Source organism: Rhinatrema bivittatum, chromosome 9 (genome assembly GCF_901001135.1).
Source record: "Rhinatrema bivittatum chromosome 9, aRhiBiv1.1, whole genome shotgun sequence".
Classification (NCBI taxonomy): domain Eukaryota; kingdom Metazoa; phylum Chordata; class Amphibia; order Gymnophiona; family Rhinatrematidae; genus Rhinatrema; species Rhinatrema bivittatum.
Window position 1 is genome coordinate 137,981,026 of NC_042623.1, and position 15,432 is coordinate 137,996,457.

The following is a 15,432-nucleotide window of genomic DNA, read 5'->3' on the forward strand; positions in this document are numbered from 1 at the left end:
AGGAGGACTGGCAATCTAAAGTTCCCAGGTATTTTTTATCCTTGTTAGTTTTACTTATTGGATGTGATGTATCTACTGTTTTGAAATATTTTATTAGCATGTGGTAATATTTTAAACGTTTTTATGTGTTTTTAATTGGCTGAATTTATCATCAGATTTGACATTCTTTTTATTAGTATGTTTAATGTTTTATATTTCTTGATTGCTTGCAGAGTTTGGCTTCTTGTGATTTCCAGTTCAGTTTTTGTTTGCACGTTTCAATTTATATTTTATGATCTCTTTATTCTGTATTTGGTGAGAGTTTGTCTGTGTTCTGCTTGTGTGACTGAGGCTTTAGGTATTGTGCTAGCATGTAGTTTCTGTGTAAGGATTTACAACAACCTGGCTTGAATCTGTTTTCCTAATAGGAGGTAGGGATGTGAATCGTTCCGGCGCCTCGCTGAACGACCTCCTGCAGTTGATCTCCTGCCGGCGCTATTTTCCGTACGAAAACGATTCGCGGCGGGAAATCGCTCCCTGACCCCCGCTGGACCTCCAGGAACTTTTGGCCAGCTTGGGGGGGGCCTCCTGACCCCCACAAGACTTGCCAAAAGTCCAGCGGGGGTCCGGAAGGACCTCCTGCCATCCAATCGTGTTCGTCTATGGCCGCTGCCATTTTTCGGCGCCATTTTGGAAAATGGCGCCGGCTGAAGACAACAAGATTCAGTAGCAGGAGCCCGTTCCGGACCGCTGCCGTTCCGGACCGCCGCTGGACCCGCAGGTTATTAAGTCATTGGGGGGGGGGTTCGGGAGGGTGGGGGATTTAATTTAGAGGGTCGGGGGTGGGTTTTAGGGGGTTTTAGTGTGCCGGCTCACGATTCTAACGATTTATAACGATAAATCGTTAGAATCTCTATTGTATTGTGTTCCATAACGGTTTAAGACGATATTAAAATTATCGGACGATAATTTTAATCGTCCTAAAACGATTCACATCCCTAATAGGAGGTGTATTGGTGTTTAGGGCCTGATGTAATATTTGCAGTATGGCTTTTTCATAGGTTCAGTGCTGGCAATTATGATATGGAAGGCTTACTATATTGGAATTGTAGTTCAGTTTATTCCTGGCTTTCTGAGGGCCAAGTCCATACCCAGTGACTTCACCATAGACCTAATACCATATGGGAATCAGTAAACCATCTTGATTACTATGTTTTAATTATGTGGGGAGGGGAGGGAAGGGGGAATGAAAGGCTGTAAGGTTTGTCTAGGGCATCTCATACCCTCGTATCAGCCCTAAGAGAGAGTATGTCACACACACAGACTCCCATCATTCACCAACCTCTCACACCCCCAGGGGGCAGATCCTGGAGAAGGGTGGGAGGCAGGCAATAGGTAATGGAGGAGTTCTATTTCTGGACCCAGGAGGTGGGACAGCCAAAGGCCACCCTGCCCCAATAAACATTTCTCCGGCGCCCCCTAGTGCAGACACCAAAGACTGAATAAAAAAATAAGAGGCCCAAAACTGAGTGGTTAGAGCAGTGGGCTGCAAACAAGGGAAGCCAGGGTTCAAATCTACTGCCATTCCTTGTGACCTTGGGCAGTCGCTTCACTGTCCATTGCCTTCCCCCTGCCCTGGCCCTTGGTGATTTCACCTGTACCAGGCCATGGGGGGGAGGGGGGGTGCACCATTTCATCAGATTGCCTTGAGCCACCCCTGAGCCTGTAATATCTGCTTCTTCTGCTCCTATTACATATATGCATGATGTCATAGGGATGTCTGTCTGAAAATGTATAATGGGAGATGTAGAGTTTGTAATGAGTCTAAGGTACTGCAAGGCTCAGAGCGGCAGCCATGCTTAACTTGATTTACAAGGAATTCCAAGATGTGTGCTTCGTCTGGTCAGTTTTTTAAACAAAAGATACTGGGATCTATATTTAAATGCTACTTAGCCAAATAAGTCAAACTTATCCGGCTTAGTAGTTATCCAAATAGTCAATGGCTGGTCAGTGGGTGTAACTGGGCGGTGCTACTTATCTGGCTAATTTAGAGGGTTATTTTCCAAGCTGGGATAGGCCCTTATCGCATGCGTTAGGGCCTTATTGCAGCAGTAAGATTTAAATTAGGGGGAGGCGAGGAGTCAGGGCGGAGTTAGGAATTATGGAAATCGGCGGCAGCACTGCTGCCAGTGATAATGTTTCGAACATTGTCGCCGGCAGTAGCGCGGAGAATAGCATTACCTTTTATGGTGGCGCTATGCCCGCGATAGCCTGCAGCCGGCCGCACCATGGCTGTGCGGTTTCGCCTGCCTCGGTGCGGCCGGCTGCAGGCTGTCGCCCCCTGTAGCGCAGGGCTCAACATTCCGCACGGAATGATGAATCCTGGCCTTAGCCAGATAAATAGCGATATTCAGACTAATTCGGTTAAGTTAACTGGATAAACCAGAAATGCTCCACAACAAGTCTAAAGTTAGCCGGATAAGCTTATCCAGCTAATTTTAATATTTATCTGAGTATTTATTTAGTGCCATTGCCTGCCATTGAATATCTAGTATAAGTTAGCCTGATAAGTTTTATCCGGGTAACTTACATAACTGGCTATATTTAAATATTGGCGCCACTATTTTTTATTGGCATACTGCACATAGGAATATTCAAACTTCTTTATAAGGGCAGTGGGGAGGGGGGCAATGTCCCTGGGCACCTGCCTTAAAGGGGCGCAGCAGCAGGTGGCCATTGCATCCCAGCGCCGCTGTGACCCTCCCTCTCACTCACCTTCCATGCTTCACTCATCCCCGCGGTGCTGCCTCAATCCCCTCACTCACACCTCCCTGCTCGTAAGAATCGAAGGATTGTAGACTTGCAGAAAGGGGGTGCGTCTTTCTCCTCGCCTCTCGGCATCCGATATCGCCATTCAGGCACCAGCAGCCGGGAAGGAGGAAGCAGCCTGAGCTGCAAGGCCACAATCCTTCGATTCTTACAAGCAGGGAGGTGTGAGTGAGGGGATCGAGGCAGCACCGCGGGGATGAATGAAGCATGTTTGAGTCCTAGGGAAGTTAGACTGGTTATGATATGACAAATTTTCTACATATGCGATTTTTTTTTTTTTTTTATTGGTAGGATTTTGTATTTTGCAAAATGCCTGGTAGTGAAGAGAATCTGTGTTGCTGTTACTGAGATGACTGAGGTTACTCTCAACCTATTTAAGTTCAACACAAGGACATCAAATGTTCACTTTGATTACCATTTAATTCAATTTTGTATAATTAGTTGACTCTCTTGACAATGTTATTTAATGTTGCATAATTGTTCATTGTTTTATGTAATGCCTTTTAGCAAGTTTCTTCTTGTTCTATGTAAACCGGTTTGATTTGCATCTAATGTAGGAAGATCGGTATATAAAAACAAAAAATAAATAAATAAATAAATACATGACAACCAAATTTAGATTTTTTTTTTTTGTATGGTGAATTGTATAGGGAAATAGTCATTTAGTACTGACACTTCTATAAGTAATGTTCTATACCACTGTGTCTGTTTTTCTTGCATCAGACTTTTTATTAGTTGGAATGGGAATGAATAATGATATTCTATGATTTATGACTAATTGTACAGGTATAAGAAATTGACAGGAGGTTAATAGCATCAGTGTGTGTGTGAGCTTAAGTAGAGGTGACTAAAGTTTTTGAGCGGCAGCCCACCTTCTATTCATGCAATTGGTTGGGGTCCCCCAAAGATTGGTGGGGGGGCACAGGGGAGGTGCACAAATTCATTAGCCCTGGGCACCAGACACTCTTACTATGCCACTGTACAAGGGGCTAAGATCAATTTTGAAGCCCATGGAAAATGCTTGGGTTCTTCAAATTGGCTTGCAAGCCATTTTTTTTTTTATTTGGTGCTTTAGTAAAATTTACAGTGCATTCACCACAATCTAACGGTGGATCCATTGCAAACCTACTGCACATTTCCACAGATTGTCAGATTCTCCTGGGCCCACTGCGAATTTTGAGGATTTCTCCCAATTTGTGGTTTAAAACAGGTTTTGTGGGGACCTGATGAAAATTCACATATTTTTTCAAATTCAAGCCAGCTAAACTGTTGATAGCCTGAGATGGACTGTTCTGTGCATTCCTAATTGCACAGGAAAGAAAGTGGAGTTTTCATTTAATTCACACTGTGCTCGCACTCAAGTACGTTCTTGAAAACATTTTTTAATCATAGCAGTAGTCGGTCACATCATTTTCTTGGGCTTCTCTCCCAATCATTATTTATGAGAAAAATGCTTAGCAAACAGGGCCCTCGTTTTGATAAAAAAAAATTAAAAAGATCTTCTGATCCTTCTAGAGCTAAAGTAGATTTGTATTAATGAGGCAATTCACTGGCAGACATGATTGGGATCTTTCATTGGCAGTCTGTGATCCTAGGCTCCATTTTCAAAAGACATTAAGGTGCAAGGTAGAACAGTAAATGAGAATTTTGCTGTGCATAGGGTGCCACTGACTATTACATTCTGGTTGGCACTTGTGGTCTGGGCAGACTATGCCTGTGGCTCCTACGTCCAGTTCATCACTATTGGTGGAACCTCTTGCAGGAGATATAATTGCACCCTGTCCATTCCTGTGGCCTCCCAGCCTGTGACATGATCTCGCATGCAGTATATTAGTATTATCCAAATCCCTGTAAATCAGCAGTAATGTGAAAGCAATGAATGCCAAATAAGAAGAGGGCAGTTTAAACGAAGCTGTAACTATATCCTAAAAACTGTAGATGATGTGGTTTTTATGCAGTCAGGCTTGTGCTTTGTTGTGAACATCTTCACACCTTTTGTACACAGAGAAGGTGTGAGGAATAGGGGCGAAGAGTCAGAAACCCAGTTTGCACAAGCCTCCGCTCCTTGATGCTCACAGAATACTTACCATGCTTTCTCCTTCAATCAAGAAGAACCACTTCAGCCTGCAAAAAAAGTCACTGTGTTTTTACTTTGCTCAAGTTCAATAAGGGCTTGAACTTTTCAGCCTTCAGCAATTTCAAGTAAGATTAATGAGTCCATCTGCAAAACAAGGGGTGCATTGTTTGAGAGAAAAATTGCTCATGGAGGAAGCTGTTGTATTCTTCTTCATAATACAGAGAAGATGACAAGCATGGCTCTGAACCCTGGTTCCGGAATGGCTATGGTTTGAAGAGAGATGTCTGCGGTAAAAGGTGTCAGTGATAATTGGCGAAGAAAATTCCATACTTGCCCAGAAGTAGAGTAGAAGCCTGAGGCAATGACGACTGAGGTAGGTTCCAAGCCCCTAAGCTGTCTGGATTTCATTTTTTTTTTTTTTTTTTGCATGACTTTGCGCCTGATTTATTTAGCTTTTTCCCCATAGATATAGAATGGGGGAGGGAAAAGCCAAGTAAATCAGAGTCTTTGATTATAAAGCAAAGTGTTCTTAAACTGTGCATCTGGACCCACTTGTGCTAGAGAAGACAACTCTGGTCTTGAGTGCTGCAAGCCAAACAGGTTTTCAAGATATCCACAATGAATGCGCATGAGATGCCATTGAATGCAATGGAGGTGGTGCAGGCAAATCCATCTCATGAAAATTGAATGTGTATATTTTGAAAACTGGCTTGTGGCCCTCCAGGACTGGGGTTGTCTACCCTTGCACTAGTGAATTCTGAAAAAGCTGTAGATGGGTGCTCAGCCCAGATAAGGAACAATTAGGGAAAGAGAATTGAAGAGAAAACAGCTTGTTGTAAAAGTGGCATCATGTTTACATTATTAACACTGTCAAAATATCACATTTTGTTTTGGAATTTAAAATATATTTTTTGTGGATTTTATATGCATTTCTCAACTAATGCCAGCCAATCAGGGACCCCCATTACTAAGTCCTCATCTTTTCACCTTCCAACTCCAAGCATTTTCGGATTTGTATTCTTGTAATTAGTGTTGCCAAAAGACTGAGATTTTAGAAACCATGACCAGCTCAGAGTGTCTTGATGGACAGGAGTTAGTCGAAGGTTCTGAATCTATAATTTTGCTGGTTTAAAATTGATTCCAAATGGAAAAGTACGAGAGCCATGGATGTAAAGGCAAGAATTTCTCCCAGATAATGCTTAATTGCTTTCCTAGCACTCAAATATTTATTCATGCATTTTTGTTTAACTTGATCACAGGCCCTATCGTTGCAGCCCAGGGCAAGTTACAAAATCCACACAAAATTTACATCACATAATGAACATAATTTCATGTACAAATTTATCCAAGCACAATTTTTAAAAATGTATTTATTGAAATGTTTTTTGGTTGGTGGCAAATTTTTAATATGAAAACAAACAACATTTTGTTAGTTTTTCTTCTGTTTCCTTTTAAAATTAAATAGAAAGGAAATGAGAAGTTTTTTATTAAAATTTGTTTCATTTCAAAAGAATGCACATTTCTACCATTTATAGCACAGCCTACCACCCTCTCCAGGAATAGTTAAAAATGATAGGAGCAGACCTCCACTTCTAACTATAAATCCATGGCCTAGAGTGGGGTAGGCAACTCTGGTCCAGATAAGCCACAATGAGTATGCATGAGGTATATTTGCATACAATGGAGACAGTGCATGCAGATATATTTATTTATTTGTTTATTTATTTATGAACTTTTCTTTACCGAGGTTCGTAGAACACATCACACCGGTTTACAATGAACTGAGAGAAAGGAAAATTACAATGAACGTGGGAGGGGAAAGAGGCGGGGGCTGGGAGAGAGACAAGTAAGGGAGAAATAATAGGAACGCAGATAGGAGGAACAGCAGAGAACCAATTTCAGAAGATTATAAAAAACATGGCAAGTCATAACAACCGAGGCTATGTACAAACTATAGAATAATGCAAACGTTTTTTAGAAGGTGCAAATTAAAACAGGTTCTGGGGAGGGGGGGGGGGATTCCAGGGGAGGACAAGAAGAGCCGGAGGCTAAGGGGTCTAGAATTGGTTAGAATCGGGGTAGGCCTGTTTAAAGAGCCATGTCTTGACTCCTTTTTTAAAGTTGTGTAGGGATGACTCCCTACACAATATCCTGAAAACCAGACCTGTTTGTGGCATTCCTGGCCTAGACACTCATAGCAAGAGTTAAACTACCCTAAACACTTGCTGAAGGAGCCAAGTGTCTGTTTTTTGGAACATAAGATAATTAGGCTGATATTGAGCCATCAAAGGCTGCAGAGCCTGGCAAAATAGAAGAATGCCCAATGTTTCATAACCACCAATTTTATTGCAGGAAAGGATAGGATTGGTAATAAAGCCTGCCGAGATGATCTTAAAGATGATTGTGGCTCATACTAGGAAAGCAGATTTGCTAAATGCTATAGGGTAGCACATGATTACCCCACAGTCCAAAGTGTAACTACACTTAATGACCCCGACACCAGCTGATGTTTCGGGCAAACCCTGTATCGGGGGGGGGGGGGATGTAAGCATTTATCTTCATGACTCAAAATATCAATATCTTGAGATTTCTTCTTGAGCATGCCTGAGGCATAATATTCTCGGTTGGCTGCTACCCTTCATTACCAGTTTACAACAATGTATCTTACGCCATTTGTTTTAGCCTGTCTCTTTTTCTCTTTGTGTTTATGTTTCTGAGATAGTATAACTGCTTCACTTTGCAGTATTTTAATAGAATACTGTGCCAAGTTTTATTAAATACTACAGTACAGGAACAGCAAATGCTGAATCTTTGATCTGTTCTGGGCCGATGAAGAAAAGTGCGCGGGAGAGCCGGCGCTCTGAGGCGAGTGCCCGCTCTCCCGACGCGCGCCCAAGCCACTCTCCTGGGCGCGCGATTCACTATGCAAATGAGAGCCTGCGCTAATAAGGAGGCGCTAGGGACACTAGCGCATCCCTAGTGCCTCCTTATTGGCAGAAGCGGCGGCTGTCAGCGGGTTTGACAGCCAACGCTTAATTTTACCGGCGTCGGTTGCCGATTCCGCTGACAGCCACAGGTTTGGAAAACGGACGCCGGCAAAATTGAGCGTCTGTTTTCCAACCCGCGGGCCACGGGCAGATTTTATATTTTTTATTTTTGGGGCCTCCGACTTAATATCGCTATGATATTAAGTCGGAGATTGTACATAAAAGCAGTTTTTTCTGCTTTTCTGTACACTTTCCCGGTGCCGGCAGGAGTTAATTTCTGAGAGTAAAATATGCGGCTTGGCTGCACATTTTACTTTCTGGATCGCGTGGGACTAACTAATAGGCTCATCAACATGCATTTGCATGTTGCGGGCGCTATTAGTTTCGGGGGGGGGGGGGGGGTGGCTGCGCGTTTCCATGTGCTATTACCCCTTACTGTATAAGGGGTGAAAACGTGCGACCAAATGGGGGCTAACAGTGCGCTCGGTCGAGTGTATCATTCTGCATCAGCCCGTTCGTCAGGTACGGGGTTTGACACAGTGCAAGGTGGGATTTGAGTCTCAGTATCTTGAGGCTGAGAGTCTTTTCTGAGCATGTCAACAAGATAAGTGCTTACATCATTTTGTGACCCCCTGATGTTGGGATTATTAAATTATCTGCTTTTACAGTCTTCTCTTTGTTAAATATGTAACCTTAAGGCTTAGGTGAGTGGTGAAATGAGGTTTCTTGTCGCATTCATTTGCTTCTAACTCAGCAGGATGATCAGATCATGTGAGGCTCCAGGACTCAGAATGTAGGTCAGGATTAAGGGACAGTAGCAGAGCAGGGTGTGAAAGTTTTCTCTGCACCTGTCCACATTATTCCTGGCTTTGGTTGTCCCTCATATCAACTTGAAATAAAGAAAACAATTAAAAAAGTGGGCTTTTATCAACAGCATGGAAAAACATAGGCTTAGAAAAGATATGGCTAGTTACTGTACAACACAAGAGTAGTTTCACCTTTGAGGCTTAGGACCCAAAAGTGGGTCAGCAAACACTTGCAAGTAGGTCATAGAAGCCGTCCCATTAAGAAAATTAAGAATAGAAAGGAAGACAACCAGAGTCTTGTTGGGTCTTAACCCTTACCGATTGTCATGAAAAGAAAACATTAAAATTGTTTGGGGAAAATTCAGACCCCATAAGTCGACACTGGTGCAATTCTGGCGTCTTTATAGACCTGAGCCCAAATACTGAATACAAATTTAAAATTAACTTTGGAAAAACATGATTTACTTTTTATACATTAATTTCAAACTTTTTATTGAATTATAGAGCCCCTTATTTCAGATAAAAATACATTTTCATTTTTTATTAACTTAGGGGGGAAAAAACCCTTTTTCTCAGGAATAAACTTTTTTGTTTATTGATTCAGATAGAAGGTATTAAGTAAAATGATATACATTAACATGAATTGTTTCACTGTAAACAACCAGAACTCAGTTTTAATGCAGTTATATGCTCTGAGTATACAAACCTTTTATAGTTCTCACGTCTTCGTGATTTGTAGTCTGCTTTTCTGGGTCAAGCAGCACAATGTGCCGTTTTCCCCTCATCGAACATGGTAGTGGATACGGAGATTTTGTAGTGCAGAGCCATCAATATACTTCTGATTCGCCTGGTCAGATTATTGGTATTTATTTTGTAGTCTTTGCTTAATCAGATCATCTGTCAACTGCTCTCCCAGCTGAGCAAGGAAGAGGTGTCATTTTTCTTAATTTCTCATCCAAACAACAAAGCTAGCAATTGCATCAACGAAACAGAAAAAAGTAGCATGGATTCAGGGTCTGTGCCATGGTTCGACCAAACTTTGATAAATAGAAAAAGGTTTAGGTGCCCAGCAGAATGAAAATGGTGAAAAAATGCCACCGCAGAGAATCAGGAAGCCTATTACAAAGCACATTCAATATACAAAGATCAGTTTAACAGTACTGAAAAGAACTATTTTTCATAACAGCTTGATGCTTCTTTGAACAGATCCTTTGAATATAAATACCTGTAAAGAAAAGAAAGAAAAAAAGAAATTGTTTAATATCATTAAGGAGCTATATGAGCCCTCTGTAATTGAATTGAATTGTCAGGAGTTTGCAGACTATTGCCTGAGCAAAGGAAATGTTCTGGGAAGGGAGGAAAAAGAGAGAGAGAAAAAAGGATGCACATTTCTCAACTGATAAGACCTCAAAACTTCAAATATCATGGGTCTCTCTTCGGTATGGGTCCTTTAAAGAGATGGAAGAGATGGAGATGAAGTGGTCAGGCTGTTTGTTAGAGTCTTGTTTTTTAGAGGCTCTCTTGGCTTCTGAGGAACTATTTATTAATGTTTTAGTTCAGTTAGTTTGAGGAAGCTACGTGTCTGGTTTAAAAAAAATAAAACAAAACCAAACAAACTAATTTACCTAGTGATCTTTGTACAAGTTATAGGCCCATTTCTAATTTGCCTACTATTGCTAAAACTTTGGAGAGAGTTGGTTTTATTCAGTTTAAAGAATTTTTGAATGAGAATAAAGTTTTAAGCTCACATCAGTATGACTTCCAAAGTGGCCCTGCTAGTTTCAATTAATAATTTTTTGTTACACCGACTGGACAGTGGTCAAGCGGTAATAGCGATATTATTAGACATCCCTCTACTTTTGATACTGTGAGTCATGGGGTGTCGTTGTCAAGATTATGCCAGTTGAATACAGGGGGAACAAGTTATTTGCTGATTTTCTTCTTTTTTGGATACTAGAAAACAGCAAATAAAAATGTGCCAAAAGTGATCAATGTGGTTCTCTATGGCAAATGGGGTGCCCAAAGGATCCGTTTTATCTCCAGTTGTATTTAATATTCATCTGTGGTCCCTTTGCCAAATACTGGAAGATGCATCAGTGTGTTAAAAAGTTTACGATGATAATATTCAGTTGTTTTTTTCAGTGTGAGCTGAGAGTTCAGCAAATGTAAATAAGCTGATCTGTTTGAGACAAATGAAGACCTGGATGACTGATAACCTGTTGTGATGCTGCTCGCGGGCCTAGCCACGAGCAGCCTCTTACTTCCGCTGCTGGGCCGCCCCCGCCGATGTCCTTTGCGGCCTGGGACCACCGTCTGTGATCTGCGGCAGTTGGAGCCGCCGCCATTGTCCTGCCTCCACGGATCAGAGGCCACCGACATCATCCTCCCTCTCTGCGGTGGCAGGGAGCTGCCACCGTGCTTCTTCCTGCGTGGCCCGGAGGCTGACGCCGTACTTCCTCCTGAGCGATCTGGAGGCCACCGCTGACATTCCTCCTACATGGTCCGGAGGCCGCTGCTGGCGTTCCTTATTTCTGAGGCAGGAAGCTGTCGCCAACACTGGGACCTGTCTTTGTGGCCTAGTGCCGCTCCTGCTTGATCTTCACGGTGGACAGAGCCGCCGCCGCTGTCCCTGGTCCTGCTTCTTCTAGGCTTGCAGCCGCGCCTCTCCTGTCTATTTAAAGAGCCCATGGTGGGAAAGCCCCGCAGCCCCACCTGATGGCTTCATCTGGGCATCTCCTCTTCAGCCCTATAAAAGAGTCCTTCACCAGTCCTTCAGTGCCTTCGCAAGGAGCTAGCCTGCTCCTGGATTCTCCGCTGTTCCAGCTCTTCATTCCAGGAGGCTCTGAAGTCCATCTCCGCTTCTTCAAGGCACTCTGTTCTTCATGGGAATTCTCTTGTCTTCATCCATGGTTCCTGGTCTCTCGTCGGATCCTGCATCCTGTATGTCCTCGTCTTCAGATGTCCAGACATCCTATTTCTTCCGGCTTCTCTCTTTGGATGTTCTTGTCTTCAGATGTTCCTGGTTCCGGATTCATCTCCTAGCTCTCCCACCGATTTCTGCTTCCAGATGACCTGCCAGGGCATTGGTCATGCCGGGTCACTGAATTCCCTGCCTGGGCCGGATCCTGCTTCGAGTGTCACCCGGATTCCTCTTCATCCTGAGTTTTAACCTTGCTGTCATCTATCCACTCACCAAGAGTCTTCTTCTTATCCAAGTCTTCAAGTATCTCCACCTCGTCCACCTAGTTCTCTTCGGCTCCTCTGTTCAGATGTTCCATTTTCCAGGGGCCAGTCCTAGCTTCTCCCAGTGGACTTTGCTTCCAGATGACCTGCCAGGGCCTCTGCTATGCCGGGTCACTGAACCCCCTTCTCTGGCTGGATCCTGCTAGGAGAGCTGCCCGGGTCCTCTCTTCATCCTGAGCCTCAGTCCTGCCTTGCCTTGTCCACTCGCCTAGTGTCTTTGCCTCATCCAAGTCTCCAAGTGTCTTTGTCTTGTCTTTGCTCCAGTGCCATCGCTTGTCCTCGACCTCTGTCCATCCTGTCGCATCTGCTGATTCCAGGTGGCAGGTCTGAAAGGACTATCGAGTGGCTGGAGCGCTACTCCAGAGACCAGCATTGCATTGTTGGGTCTCTTCTGGTGCGTTCAGGACCAGCAGAGGTCAGGGCCTCTGGTTTTTAGTCTGTCTGCCCGAGCTTGGACACATCTTGCCTGCCTCGATTCTTCTTCATAGCACCTCTGCAGTCGCGCCATGGTCCAAGGGCACACATTCTCATCTGGATTGGGACTGTTCCCTAGCACTCCCCCAACAGAACCACCTACAAAGTTTGGGGAAAATTGAGGCTCTGTAGGTTTTGTGGAATCCTCCTCCAGAGACCACTTCAGGATTGACATTAAAAGGCAATTATTTATCATATGCTGATTCAGTTAGAGATCTAGGATTTCAGTTTGATTTGGGATTAAACTTTAAGGCCCATATTAGGACTGTTTTGAAAGCAGGCTTCTACAAATTGCGACTATTGCAACATCTGAAATATATTTTGCAAAAAAGGGTATTTTAGATCTATAATATAAGCATTTATTTTAATGACTGTAGATTACTGTAATGAATTGCTAGTGGGTTTTCCAAATGTCGACTGTGAACTCTGCAAGTGTTGCAAAACATTGTGGTTCAATTAATAATTGGAGGCAAAGTGAGTGAGCATGTTAGTCCCATGCTCAAACAATTGCATTGGCTACCCGTTATATAAAGGATTACGTTTAAAATACATTTTTTGATCATTAAAATGATTACAAAAGAAGGACCAAGTTATATATTGGATTTGCTATCCCTTTAAGTTTCTTCTTGCCAACTCTGTTTGCTGGATGAATTGCTGTTGAATGTACTGGGGGTCAAATAAGTGCGATTTCAGGAGCTGTAAGCATGAGCTTATTCCATAATTGACCCAATATGTGGGATGCTTTGTCTAATGATTTGTGCAAGATTACTGATGTCACACAATTTTGCAAAAAGTTGAAGGCTTTATTATTTCAAGAAGCCTATGCCTAGAGAGTTTCTACTGAATAGAGAATAGTGTGCCTACGTAGCTTTTATTTTTGTTTTGTTATGTTATATTGTTTTACTTAATATTAATGTGTGATGTAATCTGCTTAGCAGGACTGTTTTTCTTTATAAGCAGCCTATAAGAATTTTAAATAAATACATAAATTGAATGGAAAATAATTGTCATTGGCATCATCTATTTGTTTTGCATTTGCAAATAGCCCTACATATTAAGTGATCTTTGCTGTTCACCCAACTTTGGTTTTGTTAAAGTCCATAATATGTGGTTTTCTTTCCTCTCCAAATTCTGTTATATCATAGTGTACTGTTGATAGCAACATTGATGCTTAGAATTCCTGGGCACATATGAAACTAAAGTGAGATCCCCATCAAATGCAAAGATGGATGAGAATGTCTCTCTTTTGTGATTAGGCTGCATTTAATTTGTAAAGTCAGCCTTTTTTCCTCCTGATGGTGCCCAGGTAGGTCATCTTTTCACTTAGCAATTTTTCTGCTAGGTTTGGTCTAGAGAAGAAGTTATCACCCTCAACATTCTTTCCTGATTTGTAGCATGGTTGAACAAATTTTTGTACAACATACCTACATGCTTCTGCTCCCTTTCTCCAGCTTTCTTGTCCAAATAAGATAGGGGGTACAATGTTGCCACATTATAGCACCACTAAAAGGTACCATATTCTGATTGGCATAGACAGAGTAATTTTCAAACATTTCACAAGCATCTTTTGGCCTGAATTGTCAAAATGGACTTTATGATCCTAAGTCAGCTTTAAAAAATTGTGGAGTTGGCCTGAATCATGCACAAACATATACACAGAGCAGAAGTAACTTTCTGCAGGTACATTTCCACACATGCTTTCATAAATTGAAAGTATGTTCATAAATCCTTTCTCAACTCTATCCCTGAGAACCCCTACTTGACAGCACAACTAAAAGTACTCATGAAATCGAGTTTCCTGCATATTTACATAGAAATGAAGGCAGAAAAGGACTGAATGGTCCATCCAGTCTGCCCAGCAAGCTTCCCATGGTAGTTTCTGCCATGCCATGCAGGTTACCCCCATGTGTTAGTCAGTGCTGCTTGATGTGCTTTGTTTATGGACTTGGCCGTAGAAGCAGTCCTGTGATTGTCCTTAATGTCTATACATCAGTACCCCAAACTGTAAAAAAGTCATGTTTCATGTTGGTTGTCTCTGAACCCAAATTCTTCTTTCCCGCCATCCCTTACCTCCCTCTGTTTAATCAGAGGGCGAGGTTGCAGTTGCATCTAAAGCATCAAGTCTTATTGGTTAAGAATAAAATCACAGAAGATATAGATAGACATGGTTTAATGGGACACAGCCAGCATGGATTTAGCCAAGGGAAGTCTTGTCTCACAAATCTGCTACATTTTTTTTTGAAGGGGTAAATAAACATGTGGATAAAGGTGAACCGGTTTAAGTGATGTATTTGGATTTTAAGAAGGCATTTGACCAAGTTCCTCATGAAAAGCTTCTAAGAAAACTAAAACGTCATGGGATAGGAGGTGGTCCTTTCATGGATTGCAAACTGGTTAAAAGACAGGAAACAGAGAGTAGGATTAAATGGTCTGTTTTCACAATGGAAAAAGGTAAACAGTGAAGTGCCTCAGGGATCTGTACTTGGACCGGTGCTTTTTAATATATTTATAAATGATCTGGAAAGGGGTACAATGAGTGAGGTGATCAAATTTACAGATGACACAAAATTAGTCAGAGTAGTTAAAACACAAGCGATTTGTGATAAATTGCAGGAGGACCTTGGAAGACTGGAAGACTGGGCGTCCATATGGCAGATGCAATATAATGTGGACAAGTGCAAGGTGATGCATATAGGGAAAAATAACGCATGCTATAGTTACACGTTAGGTTTCATATTAGGAGTTGCCATCCAGGAAAAAGATCTGGCTGTCATAGTTGATATTACATTCAAATTGGTGGCTCAGTGTGCTGTGGTGGTCAAAAAAGTAAATAGAATGTAGGAATTATTAGGATAGGAATGGCAAATAAAGTGGAGGATGTCATAATGCCTTTGTATCGCTCCATGGTTAGACCACACATAAAATAATGTGGGCAATTCTGGTTGCTGCATCTCAAAAAAGATATAGTTGCACTGGATAAATTACAGAAAAGGGCAACCAAAATGATAAAGGGCATGGAATAGAAACATAGAAACAT

At 42.2% G+C, this 15,432-nt stretch overlaps 1 long non-coding RNA gene across 1 annotated transcript in view; it reads left to right on the forward strand.

The window, feature by feature from the left end:
- The window catches only part of LOC115099272, a 67,614-nt gene that overhangs the window by 12,311 nt on the left and 39,871 nt on the right, over positions 1–15,432 (forward strand). Inside the window, exon 2 of the long non-coding RNA XR_003858728.1 lies at positions 5,107–5,258. This is a non-coding gene — a long non-coding RNA (uncharacterized LOC115099272). The remainder of the gene's footprint in view (positions 1–5,106; positions 5,259–15,432) is intronic.